Here is a 26,317-nt window from a genome sequence, read left to right as displayed (position 1 = left end):
AACTAGAGATAACATCTAGGCCTCAGTTGTGTTTCTGATCCAGGCCCAGAAGAGCAGCAAAAGCAGATGAAGCAACGCCATGGCTGGCATCGGGAACAGATGCAATAACCAATGACCTCCTACCCTACCGCCAACCAACTAGTAGAGACCACGACCCTGACTCTATATGCTCATTTGTAAAAAAATATATATATGCTTTTATTGATTTCAGAGAGAGGAAGGGAGAGGGAGAGAGGTATAGAAACATCAATGATGAGAGAGAATCATTGATCGGCTGCCTTCTGCACACCCCCTACTGGGGATTGAGCCCACAACCTGAGTATGTGCCCTGACAGGAAATCAAACCATGACTTCCTGGTTCATGGATCTATGCTCAACCACTTAGCCACACAGGCCAGGCTTAGAAAGGGGTCCATGTAGTAGGATGGTTCTGAGGGCAGTTGACTGAAAGTTACAAGTTTACCTTCTACTGGAGTAATTGTGGGTAATGTCAATAGTCTTGCATTTACATGAATATAGAGATCTGTGTGGGCTATGTTTCCATTTTTTAAAAAAAACAACTTTTTAAAGCATCACTTTCTTCAGATGCTGAGCAATAAACCAGTGTAAACACAAACACTTGGAAATATGAGTTAAGAGCAGAGTGAGGGCTTTCTAAAGAGCTGATAAGTAAGCTGCAAGGACCAGCAGTGCCCACAGGGTATTTCAATATATAAAGCTTCCGGGCAGGGTCCCTGACCACATCTAGTTGTGCAATGCAAAGTGACAGAGGAGTCTGTGTTCAATCCAGAGTCAGCAGTATAAGGTTCACTACTTTACACTGAATTTTTGTTTGTTTGTTTGTGTTTGTTTTATTGATTTCAGAGAGGAAGGGAGAGAGATAGGGAGATAGAAACATCAATGATGAGAGAGGATCATTGATTGGCTGCCTCCTGCACACCCCCTACTGGCGGGGATTGAGCCCGAAACCTGGGCATGTGCCCTTGGCTGGAATCAAACCTGGGACCCTTTAATTTGAAGGTCGACGCTCTATCCACTGAGTCAAACCGGTTAAGGCTACACTGAATTTTTTTATGCTCAACCACTGAGCCACAGTTGCCAGGCTCTATACACTCATTTTGATGAATCAGCATCGATGTTTCTAACTCTCTATCCCTCTCCCTTTTTCTCTGTAAAAAAATCAATAAAATATATTTTAAAAAATAAATATATATTTTAAAATATATTTAATCCTATCTAATAAAAGAGTAATATGCAAATTGACCATCACTCCAACACAAGATGGCTGCCCCGTGTGATCAAAGATGGCTGCCCCCATGTGGACACAAGATGGCCAGCAGGGGAAGGCAGTTGTGAGGGACCAGGCCTGCAAGGGAGGGCAGTTGGGTGTGACCAGGCCTGCAGGGGAGGGCAGTTAGGTGTGATCAGGCCTGCAGGGGAGGGCAGTTAGGGGCAAACAGGCTGGCAGGGGAGCAGTTAGGCATCAATCAGGCTGGCAGGGGAGTGGTTAGGAGGTGATCAGGCTGGCAGGCAGAAGCGGTTAGGGTCAATCAAGAAGGCAGGCAGGCAAGCAGTTGGGAGCCAGCAGTCCTGGATTGTGAGAGGGATCCCAGACTGGAGTGGGTGCAGGCTGGGCTGAGGGCCCCCCCCCCCGCCCTCCCCCCCCCCCCCCCCAGTGCACAAATTTCATGTACCGGGCCTCTAGTAAATAATAAAAGGCCAAGGCAACTCTCTGAACAGCCCTCTCAAATCTTCTCTTGAGGATATTTTCGCTTCTCATGCTAAATAAACTTCTTCAACTTCTTCTTGTGCTAAAGATTTTGGCTCTGAATTCTTTCTTTGCTGAACTCAAGAACCCAGAGCTGACATTGCTGGTAACATAGAGAGCAGAGATTCCAGGCCAGATAGATCAGTTGAGAGGTTGGTGAGAAAGGATGATGGCTTGGCCTAGGATACAGTCAGTGGGAATGTAAGAAAGGTAAATGGGTTTGAGAGAGATTTTAAGAAGTAGGAGCTACAGGATCCAGTGAATTTGGAGAGGGATGGAGTGAAAGGGTAATATCAAGTTATAAGCAACTGGGTGCAAAGAGGTTCAATTCCGTGTGTACAGAATACAGAAAGGGAAGCAAGTTGGGGGAAAAGAAATAGTCGACAGGTTCAGTGTTAGATGAGTTGCATTCAAGATGCTTTTGAGAACACCCAGGTAGATATTTCCTCTTTAGGAAAGAGATGGATGAACAGGCCTGAAGTTTAGGAGAGAGACCTGGGCTGGAAATACCCTCTTCTGAGTTACCATCAGCACAGAGACCCAGCCTGTCTTGTCTAAAGAGTAAGCCAAACCCTGGCCCCAGGGGAAGAAGCAGGTTCCCTGAGTCCTTCAGCTTGGTGAAAACAGGTTTAGCAGGTCCGGGTTCAGAAGATCAGAGACCAGGTCCAAATGTGCAAACATGCAGGGCATGGGCAGAGAGGCATACAAGTCATTGACCAAGACAGATGGTGAAGACAAGGGAGAATGCCCCAGGCTGACCATCCCACAAGGGCCGGCAGATTTCTCAAAGATAGTTTTGCTCGCAGTTCTAGAAAAGCAGCCAAGGTGGGGGGAGGAGGGAAGACAAAAAGAACAGGAGAACGGATTTAACACAGCCTGAGAAAGCAAATCTATTGTCTACCTCTCCCTTTTGCCTCTAAGATGGTAGTGGGTTGAATGGCAGACTCCCAAAAGATATGCCCACCTGGAACCTATGAATGTGACCTTACTTAGAAAAAGGATATTTGCAAACAAAATTAAGGATCTGAATATAAATTCATCCTGGATTAGGCTGAACCCTGAATCCAATGACAAGTGTCCTTATAAGAGACAGAAGAAAAGATGCAGAGTGAAGAGGAGAAGGCCATGTGAATGTTGAGGTGGAGACTGAAGTTATCTATATATATAAAAGGCTAATACGCTAAGTGTCCCATGTCCAACCGGTTGCTGTGATGCGCACTGACCACCAGGGGGCAGACGCTCAATGCAGGAGCTGCTAAGCTGCAGTGACTTGGCAGAGGATTCTCGGGTGACGCACCCTGGAACCAGAGAGGAGGGAGCCCAATTCCTCGTGGGACTGTGCAATTTTACCTTAGGCCGTGGGTTATGTTGTTGCTGGGGCACTGTTGGCCCCAAATCTGGTTTAATGCACACTTGCATTTGCGTTCCACACCCTATAAGACAACTTTTGCAGAGTGCCCTTTTGTACTCTGGGGCCTCTCAGGGGATGTCGGAGAGCTGGTTTCGGCCCAACCCCTGCAGGTCAGGCAGAGGGACCCCACCTGCCAGAGGGACCCTGCTCACTCCGCAGATGCTGGGGAGGGACCACGGGGGGGGGGGGGGGGTTGGCTCCAGGGCGTGTCTGGCCCATCTCGCCCAGTCCCACCCTGCCGGCCACCTTCTAATTAATTTCCTTTCAATGTGCACAAATCCATGCACCAGGTCACTAGTGAAGTAAGGACAAACAAAGATCATAGCAACCACCAGATAAAGGGAAGAGACATAGAATCCTCAGAGCTCCCCAGAAGGAACATTCCTGATTTCTGACACTTGATTTCTGACTTCCAGCCTTCAAAACTGAGAGAATAAATTTCTGTTGTTTGAAGTCACCTACTTTGTGGTAATTTGTTACTGCAGCCCTAGGAAACTAGTATGGATATATCCTCCACTCAATTTTATTATTTATTTTATTTTATTTTTTAAATATATTTTATTGATTTTTTACAGAGAGGAAGGGAGAGGGATAGAGAGTTAGAAACATCGATCAGCTGCCTCCTGCACACTCCCCACTGGGTATGTGCCAGCAACCAAGGTACATGCCCTTGACTGGAATTGAACTTGGGACCCCTGAGTCCACAGGCCGACGCTCTATCCACTGAGCCAAATCAGTCAGGGCTCCACTCAATTTTAAATAAACATAAATTCAGCCTGAAAACTGAGCACTTTATGCAGAGACTAAGGGACACTGAAACAGAATAAGAGAATAAAAGAGAGGCCCTGGCCATTGTTTCTCAGTGGTTAGTTTTGGTTCGCACACCAAGGGATCAAGAGTTCAATTCCCAATCAAGGGCATGTACCTGGCTGCAGATTTGATCTTCAATGTGTGTCTCTCTCACATCGATGTTTCCCTCTCTCTCTCTCTTCCACTCTCTCTAAAAAAAAATCAATGGAAAAAATATACTCAGATGAGGATTAACCAAAAAAAAAAAACCTAAAATACAAAAACAAAGGTTTCCAATAGAATGGTAGCTGTCATGGCCAATGGAGATATATTTTGAAGATAGAGCCAACAGTTCTTGCGGAAGAAGTGGATGTAGGAGATGAGAGGACAAATTTAAATGTTTCTAAATATCTGTTTGAAGACTGACAGCTATCAGAGGGGAGGGGAGATTTGGGGATGAGTGAAAAAAGTGAAGAGATTAAGCAAAAACAAAATAAAACAAAACTCACCAAACAGCAGTATGATGATTACCAGAAGAAAAGGGGGTAGGAGAAATTTATAGGGGAGATAAGTCATGATGGAAGGACACTTGGGCTGGTTAACACACAATACATATAGAGATAATGTATTATAGAATTGTACACCTGAGACCTATATAATTTTAATAACCAATGTCACCCCAATAAATTCAATGCAAATGTATAAATAAATTAAATTTAAAATCCTATATAATAAAACCCTAATATGCAAATTGACTAAACGGCGGAACGACTGGTTGCTATGATGCGCACTGACCACCAGGGGGGCAGACGCTCAGCGCAGGAGCTACCCCCTGGTGATCAATGCGCTCCCACAGGGGGAGCGCCGCTAAGCCAGAAGCCGGGCTCACCGCTGGAGAGCACAGCAGCAGTGGCGGGAGCCTCTCCCACCTCTGGGGCAGTGCTAAGGACCCATCAGGGGATGTCCACCGAGGGGTCCAGGACAGCGAGAGGGCACAGTCCAGGCTGAGGGACTCCCCCGCCCGCCCCCCCCCCCCCCCGCCGCCCCCAGTGCACGAATGTCATGCACTGGGCCTCTAGTAAGTAAGTAAATAAATAAATAAATAAATAAATAAATAAATATCTGTTTGGAGGTGTTAAACAGACAACTGGATCTGGGTTCTGGAGCTCAGCACAGAGGCCCAAGCTTTAAAAAAAAAAAAAAATGCAAATTTGGGAGTTACCATTGTGTAAGCACTCTATGAAGCTGGGGACTTGTCAGATCACCAGGGAGATAGTGTAGATGGAGAGGAGGGACAAGCCAGCACTGAGAACAGAGGTTGGCTCTGTACCCTGTCTACACCAGAGCTATTACAATACTGAGCCCCACCCCCATTTAGTTTGGAGTGGACCCCATTCTCAGTTTTAAAAGAAAACTCTCAGGCAATTCTAATGTGCAGCCAAGATTGAGAGCTACTCATGTAGTGATCAGAAAGAGGAGAGCCACAAAGGGGGAATGTGGGAGCAATGAGGGAGATAGAGAAAAGCCAGAGGAATACAGACCCCGGAAGCCAAGCAAAATTGGATATGGCAAAGTGCCAGTCATTGGAGACCATCTCCCCTGCCATCTTTCCTTCGGTGGTTCCTGACTGTCCAGGTCCTAGGCAGCTTGAAATGAATTGCTAGGGTTCTGGCAATAGATATTCTATTGTGTAGATGACTACAAGGGCAGGCAGGTGGGCTCATGACACTCCCCAGACTGAGGGCTGGAGACCAGAATTTGCTCCTTTCTTTTTTTTAAATATATTTTCATTCATTTCAGAGAGGAAGGAAGAGGGAGAAAGAGACAGAAACATCCATGATGAGAGAGAATCATGGATCAGCTGCCTCCTGCAAGTCCCCCACTGGGGATCGAGCCCACAACCAGGGCATGTGGCCTTGACCGGAATCGAACCTGGGACCTTTCAGTTCGCAGGCTGACGCTCTAGCCACTGAGCCAAACTGACTAGGGCCAGAATTTGCTCCTTTCATCAGCTCCTTTTATCTCTATCTATAGGTTTGTAGCAGCTGTACTTTCAAAAAGGGACTGAGAGGGAAGTTTATTTGCACTCCTGATTTCAAAAAGAACAGAAAATATTGGAGGACTCAAAGATAAACTTTGAATTACTGGATAAATAAATAGTTGTTTATGTCTTCTTTTATCCCTGCAAAGTTTTGGAAGAAAAAAGCATGACTATTACAGAGCTGCCCCAAGGAACTTTTATAAAGCCTGGCCAGGACCACATCATTAGTGGCAACCAACACAGTATTTCCCATTTAATTGCACAGATCAGAGTGCTGAGGAGCTTGCTCCAAGGAGCGGGCACCTGGAGGTAGTTTAACCTTTTTGAGGTTTTGGCAAAGGACACCCAGGACCCGTCCAGTCAAATCCCGTTGTCATCATTTCTTTTCTTTAAGAGGAGACAAAGTGTCCACGTCCTGGAAGCCCCAATGTTTTCCCCACCCCCCAGGTTTCTAGTGTAATGGGATGAAATCTGAACTACGTTCTTGGACTAGAGGGCAGAGCCCATGTTAGGGCCAGAATTCTGGAGGCAGAGGGAGAAGAGAAGGTTCCAGCATTTCATAAAGTCTCCTTATTTCTCTGCCCTCGAACCCGGCTGCCTCCTTCTATCTGGTGACCTTGTCCTCTGATGCACACTCACACGGAGTCTAGGTCAGACCTTTCTAGGTGGCCCTGAAGTCTCTCTACCAGGTCAGAGCAACTCAGAAGCCAGAGCTTGAACATTCTGTGGCCTTGGTGTTCCCCACCAACACTTCCACCCTCACCCTCACCCTCCCCAACCCTCACCCCCCGCCCCACCCCATGGCCCCTGGGATCTGGGCTGCAGTGGGACTGCTTGCCTGTCGCTATGACTCCCCCCAGGAGAGGCTTTGAGGCAGAGCCTTCAAGCCTCAAGACTGACTTTTCTGTTTTAGTCCAGCCTCTCCCAGAGCGGCTGCAGCAGAGGGCAGGCCGGGGACTTGAGGGATGGAGTGACTCCCAGCCGGCGGCGTGTGGATGCATTATTTATGATGCTGGTGTCAGCATGGCTCCCAGGCACCAGGGGAAATGGAAAAGGCACTTGGGCCTGTGCTGATTAAACTAAATATTTAAACAGGAATCAGGAATTGAGGCAAAACCCGTTTTTCTTCAGTAAGGCAGCGAGCGCCACAAATGTCTTCAAGGCTGGGGACTTGGTAACCACCACGCAGATGAGGAGGAAAGGCTGGGAGCCTTGGTCTGTGGCTCTCCTGCAAGGCCAGCTCCCACCCAGCTCCCTCTCTCGAGCAGATCTGCAAGGTTTGCAGGCTACTTGGGAGTCAGAACAGGGGAGGGGAGAAGGGGAGGCAGAGGAATGGTCTTAGCCACTGTGGGAATGAGATTAGGAGAAACCAGAACCAAGGCAGGTTGGATTCATGCCTCTGACTGTTATTTCTCCAGTGACTGCCATTTCCTTGTCTTACAAGATCTGTTCTATTGCATTCACCCACATGATCACTCTTACCTTTAGGTTAGCTGGAAGGAGGATGGTGGGATGTTGGGCAACCATGAACTAAAACTCTTGTCTTGATTCTTATTTTTTATTTTATTATTATTTTATATTTAAAAAATGTTTTTATTGATTTTAGAAAAAGAGGAAGGAAGAGGGAGAGAAACATCAGTCAGCTGCCTCCTGTATGCCCCTTACTGGGGATCGAGCCCACAACTGGGCCTGTGCCCTGACCAGGAATCAAACCAGAGACCTCTCGGTACAAGGGTCTAAAGTCTACCAACTAAGCCACACGGGCCAGGGCTGTCCTGAGTCTTCTTATCCCACCTGAGACAAGTCTCAATCAGGAAGACGACCTCCACCCACTGCACACAAACACGGAGAAGACCCTACACAGAGGACACAAGGGCGCCTGGCCCTCCTTTACAGAGTCCAGAAATCCCCCGATTTGAGGAAAGACAAGATCCCAAAAGGAAACTTCCTGGTGGAAAGAAACAGCTGTTGTTTGCTCTAGCTTTTCCCACTGCATTTTCTCCTTCCCTGTGGGGTTCCTCACTTGCATTTCCACAGTAGTCACCTTCCCTGGCCCCCCAGAGATGTGCTTTTTCTCAGTCCCAGCGTGAACAAGTGCCCTTTCCCTCCTTTCCTCTAAAGACAGCTGAGACCGGCTCTCATTTTCAAAATTAATTTTTATAAGGACTTGGGAAATAAAAGAAAATAATTGCAGAAAATACAAGTGGATACGTTCAGTTCAACATTTTTGAGATTCTTGTACTTAGTCGATGTGCTGTACTCTGGGTTACCTTGGATGAAATAGCACTCTGGTTCTCATGGGGTTCACTATCCAATGGGAGAGGCAGGCATGAGGATAGATAAGTTATAATCTAATAAGGGCCATAATACCCTTGAATTGGAAGCAATTAATATAGTTGCTGTAAGGGCAGGGTATGTCAGAGAAGGACTGGAAAAAAGGTAATATTTGATCTGGACCTTCAATTAAAATATGGACTTTGTCTGGGAAAAGTGTCAGAAAGGACATTCCAGACAAAGGGAACTGCATATAGGTAGTACATGCATGACATATGAGAACCAATAGCAAGTTGGTTCAAGGCCAGATTGTAAAGGCCTTGAGTGCCAAGCTAAGGAGTTTGACCTAAACCTATAGGACTTACAGGCAACATGAGTATACAGGGTGTCCCAAAAAAATGTATACACACTGTAACAGCGGATAGCTCATTTGATAGGTCTTTCTTTTCAGATTTAACCCATTGGAATTAATTATTCAAAGTGTGTATACACATTTTGGGGACACCCTGTATTTGTATTTAAGAAGTATAGTAGAGCCCTGGCTGGGTAGCTCAGCTGGTGAGAGTGTCGTCCCAATACACCAAGGTTGCAGATGCACTCTCCAGTCAGGACATACACAAGAAGCAACCAATGAATGCATAAATAAGTGGGACAACAAATCGTTTCTCTCTCTCCCCCTCCCTCCCTTTCTCTCTCTAAAAATCAATCAATAAATTAAAAACTTTAAAGAAGTATAGTTACCTGGCCAGTGTGGCTCAGTTGGTTGAGTGTTATCTCATGTACCGAGAGGTCGCCATTAGATTCCCAGTCAGGGCACAAGCCTGAGTAGCAGGCTCAATCCCCAGAGGATCAATGTTTCTCTCTTTCATTGTTTCTCTTTCTCTCCCTCTCCCTACCTCTCTATCTAAAATCGATAATAAAAAAAGAGTATAGTGGCTAAAGTGGCATTTTGATTTATGTAACAGTCTCCTGTGAGTTGGCATAAATATATCGTGCTTCTAGACCTGCAGAGCTGACAACACAGCATGAGCTAAAATACTGCCAACCACCCTTTTCCCAGCTGCTGGTAAGGTGCTCGGTTCTCTGATGAAGCCAAGGCCACGTGGGGGTGAGGCCCTCACTTCTTCTGGCAACCAGCACCGCTCAGGGCAGCACTGGCCCAGCACTTGCCCACACCGTGGCCTCTGTCTAGGAGCTCACCTGTATCCACTCAGCCTTATCCTGCACAAGGATGAGGTGACGGTGAGGGAGGATAAGATCAGTGCCCTCATTAAAGCAGCCGGTGTAAATGTTGAACCTTTCTAGCCAGGCTTGTTTGCAAAGGCTCTGGCCAACGTCAACATTGGGAGCCTCATCTGCCACGTAGGGGCTGGTGGACCTGCCCCAGCAGCTAGTGCTGCACCAGCAGGAGGCCCTGCCCCCTCCACCGCCGCTGCCTCAGCTGAGGAGAAGAAAGTGGAAGCAAAGGAAAAAGAATCTGAGGAGTCTGATGATGACGCGGACTTTGGTCTCTTTTACTAAACCTCTTTTGTAACACATTCAATAAGAAGCTGAACTCTGAAAAAAAGTAAAATACTGCCAACCTGTAAAACAGGTGGGCTCCCAACAAGACAATTTCAACAGAGAAAAGTATTTGAGAAGACAAGGGATCAATTAGAGCTAATAGCTAGAGTTCCATTCTTTTTTTTGGTGTTATGGACTGAATGTTTGTGTTTTCCCATAATTTGTATGTTGGAATTCTAATGTGAAGCTCTAATACTATTGTGATGGTATTAGGAGGTGGGGGGGGGAGGTATCTTTGGGATGTGATTACATTAGGGTGAAGCCTTCAAGAATGGGGTTACTGCATATATATATATATATATATATATATATATATATATATATATATATCCAGAGAGCTCTCTTACACTCTTTCCTCCATGTGAGGGTACAACAAGAAGTTGGCACTCTGCAACCCAGAAGTGGGCTGTCACCAGAATCTGACCATGCTGTCATCCTGATCGCGGACTTCCAGACTCCAAAACTGTGAGAAACAAATTTCTGTTGTTTATACGTCACCCAGTCTATGGGAAAGGCAAAAATGACCCAAATATGAGGAGAAGTGGCATTTATTACCTGAGGACCCCTCCTGTGGGTTGGCCCCCACTTCAGATATCCCAGATGTCTGAGGTCTCAGGAGCCCCAGAGGATGAGATTAACCCAGGCCCTAGAGAATTCTATCAAGGGGAAACAGACGAAGATATGGGGGCTCCTGAGAGAGGGGATTATTTAGGCTGAAGAACTTGAGAGAGGTAGTTACTCAGGCTTGTGAGACTTCCAGATGATGGGAGCTTGGATCTTTTTAGGAACCTGGAATCATCTACATTTGAAAAATCTGAAGATTGAAGTTGTCCAGGCCTTTGAAAAATTAAATGAAAAGATAACAGATGGTAAATTTAAAAAAAGGAGCCTGGCTGGCATGGCTCAGTGGTTGAGCATCAACCTAAGAACCAGGAGGTCATGGTTTGATTCCGGTCTGGACACATGCTGGGGTTGAGGGCTCCATCCCCAGTGGGGAGCGTGCAGGAGGCAGCCAATCAATGATTTCCTCTCATCATTGATGTTTCTATCTCTCTCCATCTCCTTAGCTCTCTGAAATCAATAAAAAAAAATATTTTTTTTTAAAAAGGAAACATTAAGTAACTTGAAAAAAAAAAGAGGGGTAATGGTTGACCAAAATTTATAATAGTCCCAAGGATGTGGTCCTATGTTCCTTCTGCTGTCTCTCTGTGGGCACTAAAGATAGATGAGTTTGCAATTCCAGGTAGTGGAGCTCTGATCCACTTTCCTGAATCAAGTACAGAAACACACATTTTAAAATTAATTTGTTCGTAGAGGCAAGGCTTAACATTTGCAAAATAACTTAAATGTCTGAGAAATTTAGAAGACTGACCCCAAAAAAAGCTACAAAATATATTACCAGGTAAGTAGTATAAACATGTAGGGATACAGAGGTGAGAAGATTGGCTATAATCTTGGCACCCAACAGTATTTAACTCTGAGGGCAGGTAGTGGCAGGCATGTGAAAAATTAATTTTCTGCCCTGGCTGGTGTGACTCAGTTGGTTGAGCATCCTCCCATGCACCCAAAGGTTCCGGTTCAATTCCCAGTCAGGGCACATACCCAGGTTGTGGGTTGGCACTACGGAGGCAACCAATGAATGTTTTTCTCTCACATCGATGTTTCTTTTTGACTCTCTCCCTCTCCCTCTAAAATCAATAAAAACATATTTCTAAAAAATTTAATTTTCTTCTGTGTACTTAAACACTGTTTGGAATTTTTTCCAATGAGAATGTGTTAGATTTTCATCAAAAACATTTTTTTTTTAACGATCAGGGGATAAACAACTGACGGAGACACAGAATCATAGAGGAGAACTTTCTGAAGCCAAGTTTATCAGTGCAGAGATGGTCACCTTCTCTTGGGGGTCCTGCTTGACCTTTTGCTTACACCAGTTCCAGAGCCAACCAGGCTGTCAGCTGGGCAGAAAGAAAACATGGAGGAAGGCACTGAGGCAGAGGGAAAGGCAGAAAACTTTGCCAACTTTGCAGTGTACCTCTGATTCCTGAGCCTTTCTGAGATACAGCCTCATCCCACCTCCAGGTTCATGAGACACTCCTCTCCTTAACAATAATAACAAATCCCTTTCCCCTCCCCCTCTTTTTTGGTTAAAAGAACTTAAATTAGCTTACATAAACCAAAAGAAAACAAAACACCTACAATAAGAAGATGCCACCTGATCACGAATGCCTGTGTCCTATGTCAGCAGAACCCCCTAAATCCCCAGGCTAACGTGAAAGTTTATTGTGTGGAGACCACAGGGGATCACTGGAGGGTGTTAAGCAAGGATGTGACAAGCATTTTAGAAACAGTGCCTCTCAGAAGCAGCAAGGAGGACCAATCGAGATAGACAAGTCTGAAGCAAGCTGTCCAATCACAAAAAGCTATTTCAACAGTCCAAGTGAGAGGTTGTTTCAAGGCAGGCTTCCTCCTATTCTGCTCTAAATTTGCTGATTGAAATTCACTCGCATTCTTAATTATTCATTAATTTATACAAGAGAGTGAGGGAAGAAATAACCAAATCCCTACACTGACTACAAGACCTTATATTATTCTATCAAGGTTATCATGAGCATAAAAATAACCTTGGCTGGTTCTCCAGTATCTCCACCATCTAGTCCATACTCCTTAGCATAATAATCAAGGCTCGTCCTTTACAAGCTGTCCTCAAATTCCCCTTCTCAGCCTCACGTCCTACCCTTCTCTCTGTCTACTCCACCAACTCAGAGCCACTCTTGCTCCTTGAGCAGGACATGGCCTTTTTTTTGGCCTTGGCCTCCACAATCACATCCTCAGGATCTGGCCCACCCTCCTTCCTCACTGGGTGACCCTCTCGGCTTGTACACAAACCTCCTCCCCAGAGCACTAACACCCCTTCAATGCTTCTATTGTAATACCATGATTATTTGGGCCTGTCCACCCACTGCACCAACAGGCTCCAAAACTGGCTGTTCTACAGAAGCATGAGCGGGCAGGACACTTTGTTTTCTCATTGTTCTTCTTCTTGTTGTTGTTTTTTTAACTAGGCACCCCCAGGCCCTACCCTAGATCTACAAAATCTGTGTCTCTGGGGAAGGGGCCCAGGAATCTGTATGCATAGAGTCCTCCATTGATTTGTAGTCATCAGCCAGGAGTGGGAGGCCTCTGTAGCTCCTAGACCACATCGCTGTGAAGCTTCCCAGACCAACCAACCCCACTGGCTCTCTTAGGGCTTTGTTCCCACCTGTGTACCTCTCTTGTGATGGGGAGGCAGGAGAGTAAGAAGCTAGGAAAATTCCTTGGCAAGTAGAATGGGGAAACTGAGGCAAACAGCCGAACAAACTGGCCGAGGAATTTACAGCCAGATACAGAAGGCCACCTCCCTAGAAATCACATCTACGCCTCAGTTGTATTTCAGCACCTGCCTCAGAAAAGCAGCAAAGCCGGGCTGGCGATGCCAGGGCCAGCTGCAAAGACTAATTGGAGACCACGACCCTGAAAGGGCACACCTGGAGAAGCTGATGACTATTCTATCGAATCCTCCCCTAAGACCTCCCCTAAATTCCCAGCCTTTAAAAAACCCTCAAAATTGAGGACCTAGCGCACACTCTCCCTCCCAGGAGCACTCCTGACCCTTTGGCCTCTGCCTCTCTTCCCCCACAGATGTGCAACTCCTAAACTCTAAGGGACCCCGGAGACTTGCAACCTGAGGAGGAACGGGCAGTGGCAGCTTGTCCTGGGTAACCCCCTGAACCTGTCTCCAAGGCCCCCTTTCTCGGACTTCTCAGTGAACCAAATCAGCCCCGCCTAGGCCGGTGTCTTTCCAAAGCAGGCTCTCCTGTTGCCTTTTCTCTCCTAGCCCCTGCCTGTTTCACTGTCCCCGGCTTTAATGAACGTACTCTCAAAGTCACTTGGAAACCTGCTGTGAAATGTTTCCTGCACAGAGTCAAGAACACACACACTATAGGCCGGCCTGAGGCGGACCCACTCGGGCTCAGTCCATTTTCCGGTAACAATCGAATCTGTGCGACATGGGACCCATTCTGCCATATTGCATAGTGATTTGTCTACACGTCCCACCTAGCTTTCGGTCTCCTATCCAAAGGTGAGTCGTTGAGGGCAGGGACCCCATCATGTACCACCACAGATTCCATGAACATGGATGCTTGGGAAGGATTTGCAACATGCATAAAGCAGAAAAAGCCTCCGTGTAGTGCTCCTAAGTTTCCTGCAAACACTACCCCTCTATTTAGAGGCTTTTAGTTCTTGGTTGATCTGACTAGGAAAAAAGACGATCTATGACCTGGTTGCCAAGTGGATGGTAGGCAGCAGCCACCCCTGGATTTGATCATATACATTTTACTGAAAAACACAGAGGTCCAGGGGAGCCGAGGGTCTTGCTCTAGGTCACAAGGCCAAGTAGGGCAGAGGAAGAAATCCTAATTCCGGGTCCAGGACTGCCAGCCCCATGTGGGAACGGGCAACACACTCCTCTAATCTCCCTTCAGCCTTTGTTTGAGCAGAGCCACTTCATTAGCATATAACAAAGGACGACCTAGGTGCCTTCCTGTTTGCCATTTACAAGTTCAGTGTCCACAATCACCAGGGGCCCCCACTGTCCTTGCTATTAGCTGAAGTTAATGGTTTTTTTATTCAACTCTAAGAGCCTCCCTCCCCCACCCACCAGCTTAGGTACCGAATGAATTCCCGAATCAGCCAATCGCGGCTTCAGGATTGTCACAGCCTACCATTAAAATTGTGATGACCTTTCTTTCATTTCTGGGAATCTTTCTGGGGAGGGGAATTAAGATACCCTGCTTAAAAGAATTTCAGCCACCGTAATATCAGGCTGTACGTTCTTACAATTGCCTCCAGGCATTGTGGAAGGCTCCGGTCTCAGGTCAAAGGCCTGGTCTGGAATCTCAACTCCACCCCCCCGCTGACTTGAAGAGCTGGAAGCCCTGGGCCTTGGTTTTCACGCTGGTAAGTTGTCTGCCCTGGTATCCCACACTTCTGAGATCGTTTCATGCAATGTATTAAAAATGGTTTGTAATCTTTAAACCCTCTTGAAAACCTGCCATGCACCAGGCACAAAAACTAGAGGCTTTACACATTTTTTTTTCCCCGGCGGGGTAGACATTTTATTGTTAAAAAGAACATCGCAGGCCCCAAATAGTGTCACTTATGCCCATGATACCAAACCTAGACTTCATGCTTCACTTAACTGTAGTTTCAATCCTTACCAGAAATGCAATCTTAATCAACCAGTCTAAAATTTCCTGGCCAGCACTGATGAGGTAATCTGTCATGTGAGTCCTCTCCACCCCCACCCCCCACCTCCCTTTAGGATGAAGAGGCAATCTGCATGATAAAACCCTTACTGTTCCCTCCCCCCTCACACACCTGGACTAAAAAATAATCTTCTGCTAACTGGAACTTTGCCCCGCCCATCTGCCTATAAAAACCTTCCATTTCATATAGCCCCTTGGAGTGCCCATTTAGTGGCTCGATGGGATGCTCCTGATTCATGATATGCTTAACAAAGTCAACTGGATCTTCACATGTACTCTGTTGAGTTTTGTTTTTAAAATAGAACCAGAGGTGCCCTGGCTGGTTTGGCTCAGTGGATGGAGCATCGGCCTTCGGACTGAAGGGTCCTGGGTTCGATTCCAGTCAAGGGCACATGCCCCGGTTGTGGGCTCATTCCCCAGTGGGGGAGGGGGGGCGTGCAGGAGGCAGCTGATCGATGATTCTCTCGCATCACTGATGTTTCTCTCTTCCTCTCCCTTCCTCTCTGAAATCAGTAAAAATATTTATATAAAAAAAAAAAATAGAACCAGAGGCATGGATAATTTGAACAGACTGACAAATGTCAGAGGGGAGAGGGGGGGGGGGACTGGATAAAGGAGGTGAAGGGATGAGCTAAAGAACATGTATGCATAGTCCATGGACACAGACAACAGTGTGGTGAGGGTCAAGGGGGGAGAGGGCGGGAGCTGGGTGGAGGTGGGCAAAGGGGGCGGGGACGGGGGACATCTGCAATAGTGTCAACAATAAAAACTTTAAATAAAAACATTGTATTCTTTCATATACAGGTAACCAGATTCCTCCTGGACACCTCTCCCTGGGCAAGGGTACCCCGTCCCCCATTTTTTATTAAATCCAACTCATTGATTCTCTCAGGGAGACCACGGCCTTCACTGCCCTAGTTCTCGCCCACAGCATTTCTCTCCTGAATTACTGGCAAAGCTTTGCATTTTGTTAGGTTCTTTCTATATTCCAGAAGGATCTCTTTGTCCTGCGAATCTCTTGAAGCGGCTCCGCTAATATGCTGTACGGCCCCCCTCTACAGTTTAGCTGGGCCGGAACTGCCAGTCCCCTGCCTCCCTCCCCCACCACGCACACTCTACTACCGTGAAATGCTCAGCACTCTGAAAGCTGCTCCTGTGCTCCTGCCGTCTCCTAGCCTTTTATTCTGATGATCCTTTCCCCCTAGATGCCACCTGGCAATTCCTACTCAGGGCTTAAAATGCCTCTTCCCCAAGCGCGGAGACTGATGGACGCTCCTCCTCTGGGCTCCCTTAGCACTTGCTCGTAGCTCCATTATGGCACATTACATTCCTACTCACTGCTCTGGAATATACATTCTGGCATCTAGGTTGGAAAATACTTGTTTCTAGAAGGGTGAGAGATTGACATTAATAGGGTGTAAAGAGGAGGTGAGGTGTAATGCCTGGCACATAATGGGGGATGCGGCTGGACAAGCAACAGCTAGAAAAATCTTAAGAGCTTTGATTGCTAAGCAGTTTTGGTAGGTGATCAGGAGCTTTTCATGTGGAGAGCAACAGTGGACTTTTTTTTTTTTTTAATGTTTTTATTGATTTTAGAGAGAGAAAGGGAGAGAGAGAGAGAGAAACATCATTGAGTTGCCTCCTGCATGCCCCCTACTGGGGACCAAGCCTGAAACCCCTATAGCAAGCATGTGCCCTGTTCAGGAATCGAACCAGTGACCTCTCAGTGCATGGAAAACTCTCAACCAACTGAGCCACAATGGCCAGAGTCTGGGTTCACATTTTTAAAAAGATAATCTGATTCTAACATGGAGAACGGACTGGAGGACAGAGAGAGAAAAAGTAAGATAGTGAGGAGTTCATTGCAGTTGTCCAGATAAGACATGAGTGTTTACCCAAAAGGGACAGATGGAGAGGATGCAGGGAGGCGTCTAGCTTGGCAGCAGTTGTAAGGAAATGCCATTGAGTGCTTGTTTGGTAATGTGGTAAGAGCAAATTTGTGGGGAAAGATAGTTTTGTTTTGGTCACAATGAATTTTGAATATTTATAACAATACCCAGTGCAGTTGGAAATACATATAGAGCTAAGTCTAGAGGGGAGGACTACAGTATAGACTTATGAGTCTTTTCTAGAGATGGCAGTTAAAACTGTAGAAGTGGATAGGATCACTGAAGGGAAAATTGTAGAGTGAGATAAGACTAGCATTTTTTTCACATGTCTCTTCTTGTTATGATGTCACAAATCCATAAATGACATTAGTTCATCTACTTGAGAATGCACTTTGAGGACAGCATTCTTTGGGATTAAAAATCTTGGTGGCCTTAGCTGGTGTGTCTCAGTGGATACAGCCCTGGCCCATGGACTGAAGGGTTCTGGGTTTGATTCCAGTCAAGGGCATGTACCTCTGTACCTCGGCTGCAGACTCAATCCCTGGCCCCACTTGGGGTGCATGTGGAGGCAACCAATCGATGTGTGATCGATGTGTCTCTCTCACATCTATGTTTCTCTCTCTGTGTCTCTCCCACTCTCTCTAAAAATCAATGGAAAAATACCCTCCAGTGAGGATTAACAAAAACAAAAAAATCTTGATGGTCTCATGACCAAGCTGTTTTCTGCTTCTATCATCACCTGGACTCCAAGTGTTAGAGGCCTCTGCTCCCTGTGGGACCAAAACAAACCATTACATTGATCAAAGAATAGTTTGTTCAAGGTAGCATATGCATTGATTGTCAACTGCCAACTGCTGCCAAGTATGCAGGCAAGAAATAAAAAGGGTGGTCCTGGCTGTTCATTACCACTCTCTTCCCACTTGGGGATCTGTCTCAGGAAGTTCTCAGAAAGATTCTAACAACAAGCATTCTCTGAGAACTCACCCACATTCCCACCCTCTGCACAGCTGGGTCTAGGGGCATGTTTATCATTTGAGACTCTATTCCCCTGACCGTAGTTGACTGGAGTAGGGGAAGACCCTTTAGAAGAAAAATAATAATAAATAAACATTTTATGATTTAAAAAATAAAGTTGGTAAACCTAAAAACAAATAGAGGAAGACCCCCGGCTCAAGTGGGAGATTACTCAAGAATCTGGGGGTGGGACAAGCACTTGGGAGGCTGTGGACTTGATGTAGGAGTATATACTCATTTTGGAATAGTGCGGGTGTGAGGCAGCTATCTTGCCCCTAACACAAAGAAAGCTAATCTGCAGAGAAAGTACATCAAAGCAGGGAACATCAGCATAGCCCCAGGTGGGATTGGGGTGGGGCAGGAGCAGGTAGAGAAACTGAAAAACTGAGAAAATGGCTACCTAGGTACCTTACAGCCTTTCATTTCCAGATTTCAATCTCTCCAACGCCTGTTTTTTTGAACCCCATAGGTTCTGTCATCCTTTTTTTCCTAAGCTGACCTAAGCCGGCTTCTATTATTTATCAGCAAAGACCCCTAACTAATTGGGAGTAGCCATTTGGGTAAGGGAACCCAGGAGAGAAGCAGTTAGAATAGATATTATTGAGAGGACTCGGGAGAGACCTAAATCCTACTAATAGGCTGAGTATATCTTTAGGACTGAAACGGGTTTAGTAAAAATTGTAACTTAATCAACTGCTACCGTGACTGAAAGATACCAAAGGGTACAGGAGTTTAGTACAAAATGAGTGCTTTGCAGTGTTTATTGAATGGATAAAACTAAAATGCAAACATCAAATTGGGGAGAAAAGTTCACAACAAAGGGCAAAACTTTTTCTATGTATTTTCATCTCTCATTTTAATAAAGGTTTCTACAAAGCATTGTTTTGTCCGTCCACAGTCAGGCTCATCCTTCCCCTCACCCAACTCAATCTTAATGTCTGGACAGGGTATGTGATGCACGCTGGACCAATCAGAACTCTCCCCTGGGCATTTTTAAAATTTCTATCCAGAGAGAGGGAGGAAGGTGCAGCTCCTTTTTGGGGGTGGATATGAGGCTGATTTGGCAGACAAATTCCCAGCTGAGCAGAAGCCAGTCTGCAGCAGGAGGAAAGTTGCAGGTGATGCAGGGAGACAGTGCCATTTGAGAGACTGCAGTTGCCCTTGAGGCCAGCTGCACCTGCCCTTCTTGCAGTTTGGTTACATGAACCAATAAAGCCACCAACTGGGACATCTGTCAAACATGGGACACAGCCCTGACCGGTTTGGCTCAGTGGATAGAGCATTGGCCTGCGGACTCGAGGGTCCCAGGTTCGATTCCAGTCAAGGGCATGTACCTTGGTTGTGGGCACATACCCAGTGGGGAGTGTGCAGGAGGCAGCTGACCGATGTTTCTCTCTCATCGATGTTTCTAACTCTCTATCCCTCTTCCTTCCTCTCTGTAAAAAAAAATCAATAAAATGTATATATATTAAAAAACCATGGGACACAAGTGATCACTACACACTCCTAAGCACCCAATTGCTACTGAAGCAGGATTGCTTGAGAGATGGTCTTCAACCTGTCCCTGTGCACAGACTTGATTTGCTCTATGCTCCCTTCATTTGTGAGAACCAGGGGGAGATCTTTGGAGGGTCAATGCTCTATGGCTTATCTTTTATCCACATGCCCATGCTGGAAGCTGCAGAACCATTCTGTGGGTCCTTTCAGAGTGATACAGGTCATCAACATGTACCCAAGGGGTACAAATGTATTGCCCACTCCAACATTCATTTTCCTCTTTCTTCTCAGTGGTAGAATCTTGATTTTATTCAAGATACCTATTCACCTATCTAAATACCATTTTCTATCCCCTGTACTAAGTTCTGGCCAATGAAATATAGAGCATTGTATGCTGTTATTAAAAAGAAGGAAATGGTCTTACTCCTGCCCTTTTCACTTTTATTCTGCCTGGTACATGGAACTCTAATAGCCTTCTTGAATCATGAGACAATAAGCCAATGATAGTTCCTCTGTCATCCAGGACCCAAGTTCCCTCTATCTTGCTTCTTTGTCCTCATTAGCTCATTTCTCATGGTCTAAGATGACTGTTAGAAATCCATGCATGCCGAAACCGGTTTGGCTCAGTGGATAGAGCGTCGGCCTGCGGACTCAAGGGTCCCGGGTTCGATTCCGGTCAAGGGCATGTACCTTGGTTGTGGGCACATCCCCAGTGGGGGGTGTGCAGGAGGCAGCTGATCGATGTTTCTCTCTCATCGATGTTTCTAACTCTCTGTCCCTCTCCCTTCCTCTCTGTAAAAAAAAAATCAATAAAATATATTAAAAAAAAAAGAAATCCATGCATTCCTTTCTCATTAGGTCCAGTTGCATATAATAGACTAAGTCCAAAAACCAGTAGCAAAACAAAACAGAAGTTTATTTCTCTCAATTTTTTTTTCTCCTTAAGAGAGAAATAAAGTTCTCTCTTGTTTATGCGACTGTTATTTTGGGCTGTTGACCTTAAACAGACTGCCATATATTTCTCCAGCAAAATGTGTTTATTCAGAAAGAATTGCAGTATGCAACATGCAGGTCTAATGGCAAACCACTCACAAGTCCAGAGAAACTGCTCTTTTGTGGACTTGGGAGGAGCTGTTGTAAAAGGTAGAGTCCATTGCCCTAACCGGTTTGGCTCAGTAGATAGAGCGTCGGCCTGCAGACTGAAGGGTCCTAGATTCAATTCCGGTCAAGGGCATGTACTTTGGTTGCGGGCACATCCCCAGTAGGAGGTGTGCAGGAGGCAGCTGATCGATGTTTCTAACTCTCTATCCCTCTCCCTTCCTCTTTGTAAAAAATCAATAAAATATATAAAATTTTTAAAAAAGGTATAGTCCATTGAAGGAAACTGAAAGGTCAAAGTATAGTGACTTTTCATTGGCTTGAGCTTTGGTAGTCTCCCATTGGCTGAGCTGTTACTGGGCAGGGAGGAATCTTTTCTTCCTCCTGCTGAGGTAGACAAGTAGTATCACTTCCTGTCAGAGATGCAAGGTGCCTCTCTTCCTGTTGGGGTCAGTAGTGTGTGTTGAGTGATAATGTGCCTGCAAATGGTCTTCTAGAGGCCCTTCCTCCACACACACCATCTTAAATGAGGTCTCTGTTTTTATTAATTTTCACAAGGCTTTGTCTGTTATATGTAACTGAACCTAATTACGTAACCTCGGGTTGGCACTGGAGTGTATATTGGAGTCCGTGATGGGGCCGGTTCCAGGCCCACTGTGAGTCAAGGGTACGGCCCTGAGGGAATCTGCTCCCACCTTCAGCATCCTCCCAAACCTGTTAAACCTTTCACCGAGCAAACTGGGTGAGAGACTTCACCTCAGCGACTTGTGAGAGGAGGACGTCTGAGAGGGGTGTGCTCGTTACCTCTGCCTCTTTATTGAGGGTAAGGCTTCAGGTTCCATAATGTCCCTGCTTCTTTGTTTCCTTGTCTTGGGATGTCTCTCCAGTCGAGAGCCTAGAGTCTAGAGACCACCACTGCCCAATAATGTGAGCCGTACAGGCGATTTAAATGTTCTAGTAGCCACATCTAAAAAAGTAAAAAGGGTGCTCACTTTGGCAGCACATATACTAAAATTGAAACAATAGAGAGAAGATTAGCATGGCCCTGTGCATGGATGACACACAAATTCATGAAGCACTCCATGTTTTAAAATAAATAAAAACGAACACATAAATAAGTAAAAAGATAGGTGAAATGAATTTTAATAATACAGTTTACTTAACCCAAATACATACACAATATTATCATTTTCAATGTAACCAATATAAACAGAATATAAATGGAATCATTATAAATTAGATGGATCAAACATAGTATCAAAATTATAAATGAGGTATTTTACATTCCTTTTTTGTTCCAAGTCTTTGACATCCAGTGTATATTTTACACTTACAGTGCATCTCAATACTTCCATGTGGCTAGTGGCATATTGTACAGAGCAAGTTTAGAATCTGCTTCTTTTCTCCTCCCAAGCCAGCCAGTCCATCTTCCTGTCTCTCACTGTAATCTCATTGTAAGGTTTTGCCTCTCAGCCTGACCCTTTTGGATTGATGCTTTTTTTTTTTTTTGGCATGCTCTTGGATCTTTCAGATCTTTCTCTCCTGGTCCACAGTCATGGACCAGCCCATCTCCATTCCGTGCCTAGCCTTGACGACTCCAGTGGTCTAAAAGGAAAGGTCAGATGGGTGAAATTCCTCGGTGCTTCCTCAAATACATGGATAACCCTTTACATAGGCAGTTTCACATCACAGCTTCCCAAATGCCAAGAGCTAAGGTCTTGGGAAGAAAACAGAAAGAGTGGGAGGGAGAATCACCTAATGAGTAAGGTTATTCTTGATTGCCAATCATTTGGGAAACTGACAAGTCTTTTTTTTTAATTACTTTATTGATTAAGGTATCACATATTTGTCCTCAACCCCGACAAGTCTTCATATTGGAAATGAAAATTGGGGAATAGGGCAAAAGCAGGTACAGAAGGACTTTCTCTCGCATGGCTGTTGGAACCTAAAGAAATGTGAGGGTCTGGAGCATGAGGGATCAAGACTAGGGGCTGGTAAAGTTGTGCCAGTTCCTGTGGGCAGAGCAGTGATCTTCAAACAGTGCCCTGTGAAGTCCATAGTTTATGGAGATCCTCTGGGGGTTGCCTGAAAGAGGATGAAGGGGGAACAAATAGGAGGCACAGTGGGTAGAAATCTGTGCTCCCAAGCTCCACTTCAACCTGAGCAGAGTATCTTTAATCTATTTATACATTGAGGTTTTGCATATTATTATTATTATTTTTAATATATTTTATTGATTTTTTTTTTTTTTTTTACAGAGAGGAAGGGAGAGTGATAGAGAGTCAGAAACATCGATGAGAGAGAAACATCTATCAGCTGCCTCCTGCACACCTCCCACTGGGGATGTGCCCGCAACCAAGGTACATGCCCTTGACAGGAATCGAACCTGGGACCCTTCAGTCCACAGGCCGACGCTCTATCCACTGAGCCAAACCGGCTAGGGCTATTATTTCTTATTTATTTATTTACTAGAGGCCCAGTGTACGACATTCATGCGGGGCGGGGGTGGGGGTGGGAGAGGGCAGTTTCTCAGCCCGGCCTGCATCCTTTAGCAGTCCGGGAGCCCTCGGGGGATGTCCAACTGACAATTGGATCTGCTTCAGTGGGGAGCGGGCCTAAGCCACAGTCGGACATCCTTAGCGCTGCTGTGGAGGTGGGCCGCTGCGCTCCCAACAGTCAGCCAGGCTTGTGGCTGAGTGTGCTCCCCCCATGGGAGCGCACTGACCACCAGGGGGCAGCTCCTGTGTTGAGTGTCTGCTCCGTGGTGGTCAGTGTGCATCATAGCAACCAATTGTTCCACTGTTCGGTTGATTTGCATATTACCCTTTTATTATATAGGATTTTTTAATCATCGCCCAAGAATATTTTTTCCCATTGATTTTTAGAGAAGGAGAGAGAGAGAAACATCCATGTGAGAGAGACACATGGATTGGTTGCCTCTTGCATGCACCCAGATGAGGGCTGGGAATTGAACCTGCAACCAAGATATGTACCCTTGACCAGGAATCAAACCTGAGACCCTTCAGTCTGACACTCTAACACCAGGGCACTATTTAATTTTTTTCATCTTTTGAAAAATTATGTATTTTTATTGATTTCAGAGAGGAATGGAAAGGGAGAGATAGAAACATCAATGATTAGATAATTGATAAGCTGCCTTCTGCATGCCCCCCACTGGGATCGAGCCAGCAACCTGGGCATGTACCCTGACTGGGAATCGAACTGTGACCTCTTGGTTCATAGGTTGAAGCTCAACCACTGAGCCATGCCGGCCAGGCACTATTTATTTTTTAAGTGGCTCTACCTAAAATAAACAAAAAACTGAACATCGCTGAGATAGATGAAAAAATCTGATGCTAACAGAGGGTAGGTGATTTTTCTAATCACACAGCTAAGCAGTGGTAAAGCCAGGATTCAAATGACCAGGTCTATTTCCTAAAGCTAAGGCCCTTTTACAAGAGAAAAAGCTAATTCTCTTGGCTCCTACAAAAACATGTGCTGTCTAGAGAGTCATGAGACCAAGAAGAGAGCTTATGGTATCTGATGGGAGAATGAATCTTTAACATTCAGGGATAATATCTGGGTGTAACAAACTCTCATTGAGAATGTGGCCCTAATAAGCAGAGAAGTCTTAGGACTCTACAAAAGATTTTTTGACATTTTTATATATCAAGAAACAGCTCTTTGGACATTCAGCTGGTTGTCTGAGGCCACAGACTTTCCATCCTAGAACCATGGCCCCGTTTGTCCGTAACCTCATGGAGAAGGCATCTGCACTGGTAAATGCTGCTGTGATTTACCTGAAACATAGATTGGCCACACTTTGGCACTATGCCAAGGTTGAGCTGGTTCCTCCAGCTCTTGCTGAGATCCCTAAAGCTATTCAGGGCTTGAAAAAAATAGTAGTGTTCAAACTGGTAGCTTCCAATGCTCAAAGTTAAGGAAGCTCTGCTGAATGGTTTGGTAACCACTGAGGTGTGGTTGTAGTTTTATGTTGGCAAGACCATAGGAAAGTGTGTGGCATCATTTGCTATAATGTTTGAAGACCAATCTTTCTTTTTAAAAAAGTTTTTATTGATTTGAGAGAGAGAGAAAGGGAGAGGGAGAAACATCAATTTGCTGCCTCCTGCACGCCCCCTACTGGGGATCAAGCCCACAACCCCGGCATGTTCCCTAACCAGGAATTGAACCTGTGACCTTTTGGTGCACAGGACGATGCTCAACCAACTGAGCCAGGGCTGAAGACCAATCTTTAATACCTGTTTCCTTTTGGTTTATTATCTTAATGTTCTTGGACCATGGGTGATCAGAAGGGTATTTGAATTTTTTTTAAAATATATTTTTATTGATTTCAGAGAGGAAGGGAGAGGGATAGAGAGTTAGAAACATCGATCAGCTGCCTTCTGCACACTCCCTACTGGGTATGTGCCCGCAACCAAGGTACATGCCCCTGACCGGAATCGAACCTGGGACCCTTGAGTCCACAGGCCGAAGCTCTATCCACTGAGCCAAACTGGTTAGGGCTTCATTAATTTTAAAGAGAGTGCAAGGAAGAGGAAGAGAAACATTGATGTGAGGGCAGAACATCGATCGGCTGCCTCCTACACACCCCCTACTGGGGATCGAACCAACAACCTTTGGGTGCACAGGACGACGCCCAAACAACTGAGCCACACCAGCTGGCGCTCCTCCACTCAATTTTTTGGTGGTTCTGGGCACTGATTTCTAGGTCTGGGTGGGGTTATCTGGCTATAGACTTCTTCAGGTGCTATTTGGAGTCCCTATGTATTCTGGCTCCCTGGGAAAAGTTGATTGAGATGACATGGTCATTCTTTTTCTGTGGCAAAGGAGAGGTTTCAATGGGAATTCAATTCACCTGCCATATCTCACCCTTAAGAGACCCAAGAGGATTCAGGTTTTGGTAATCCATTTGTATGTCATGGAATATTAGGTCTCTCCAGTTTGGCTATCAGGCCTGGAGGGTAGCCTTACTGCAGGTGCCCTTTTAAAAAACAAAACCCACCTTTTTTCTCTTCCACCAGGGCCAAAATACAAGGTGGTAGGGCCTTAGTACTACCACATTCTGAGACAACCTAGTACCACTCCAAGATTGAAGGCGTCTGCCTTCCTATTTATTTATTTATTTATTTATTCATTCATTCATTTATTCAATCAATCAATCAATCAATCATTTATTTATATTAGTATGGACTAATGGATATGTGTTTTATACTCTGTGTAATAATTCAATACCACTTAATTATTTTTGCTGAAACTGGTCCAGCTTTGGCCATTGGAAGCTCTTTCAGTTGGCTCCTCTGTTGCCTGGACAGACTGCCATCATTGTGGTGGTTTGTTTCATCAGCAGTTCCTTACTTTCTGGCACTGTCAGATACTCCAGATTCATTGTGCCCCAGCCCTAGAATCAGCTACTTCTCATTAGAAGCCAACATCTGGCCACTGGGTGTGCTCAACTATAGTTTCATTCTCCACTATTTCCTGACCTAAGGTAAAGTGTGCTATACTTTTGTTTCCATTTTGGTTTCCTAATTTCTTTGTGTACTTTGATACTCATTCTCTCTTTTGCTGTCTCTACATATTTAAAGCTGCTTACATAAGCTTTGGTTGGGGATGTCCAACGGTTGTCACCACTAGATTTCCTGT

At 45.4% G+C, this 26,317-nt stretch overlaps 2 pseudogenes across 2 annotated transcripts; both read left to right on the top strand.

Moving 5' to 3' along the window:
- Positions 1 to 3,254: 3,254 nt before the first annotated feature.
- Positions 3,255 to 9,804, top strand: LOC307111565 (annotated as a pseudogene). Its single transcript has 3 exons — positions 3,255 to 3,289; positions 9,286 to 9,349; positions 9,476 to 9,804. The product of its transcript is annotated as an uncharacterized misc_RNA (transcript).
- A 14,583-nt stretch (positions 9,805 to 24,387) lies between these two features.
- On the top strand, positions 24,388 to 24,696 carry LOC307112117 (ATP synthase subunit g, mitochondrial-like; annotated as a pseudogene). The gene has a single exon. The product of its transcript is annotated as an ATP synthase subunit g, mitochondrial-like (transcript).
- The last annotated feature ends 1,621 nt before the right edge of the window (positions 24,697 to 26,317 follow it).

This window comes from Cnephaeus nilssonii (assembly GCF_951640355.1).
Source record: "Cnephaeus nilssonii genome assembly, chromosome: 15".
NCBI lineage: Eukaryota > Metazoa > Chordata > Mammalia > Chiroptera > Vespertilionidae > Cnephaeus > Cnephaeus nilssonii.
Note: the sequence above shows the minus strand (reverse complement) of the source record. Positions and strands in the feature narration are given on the sequence as shown.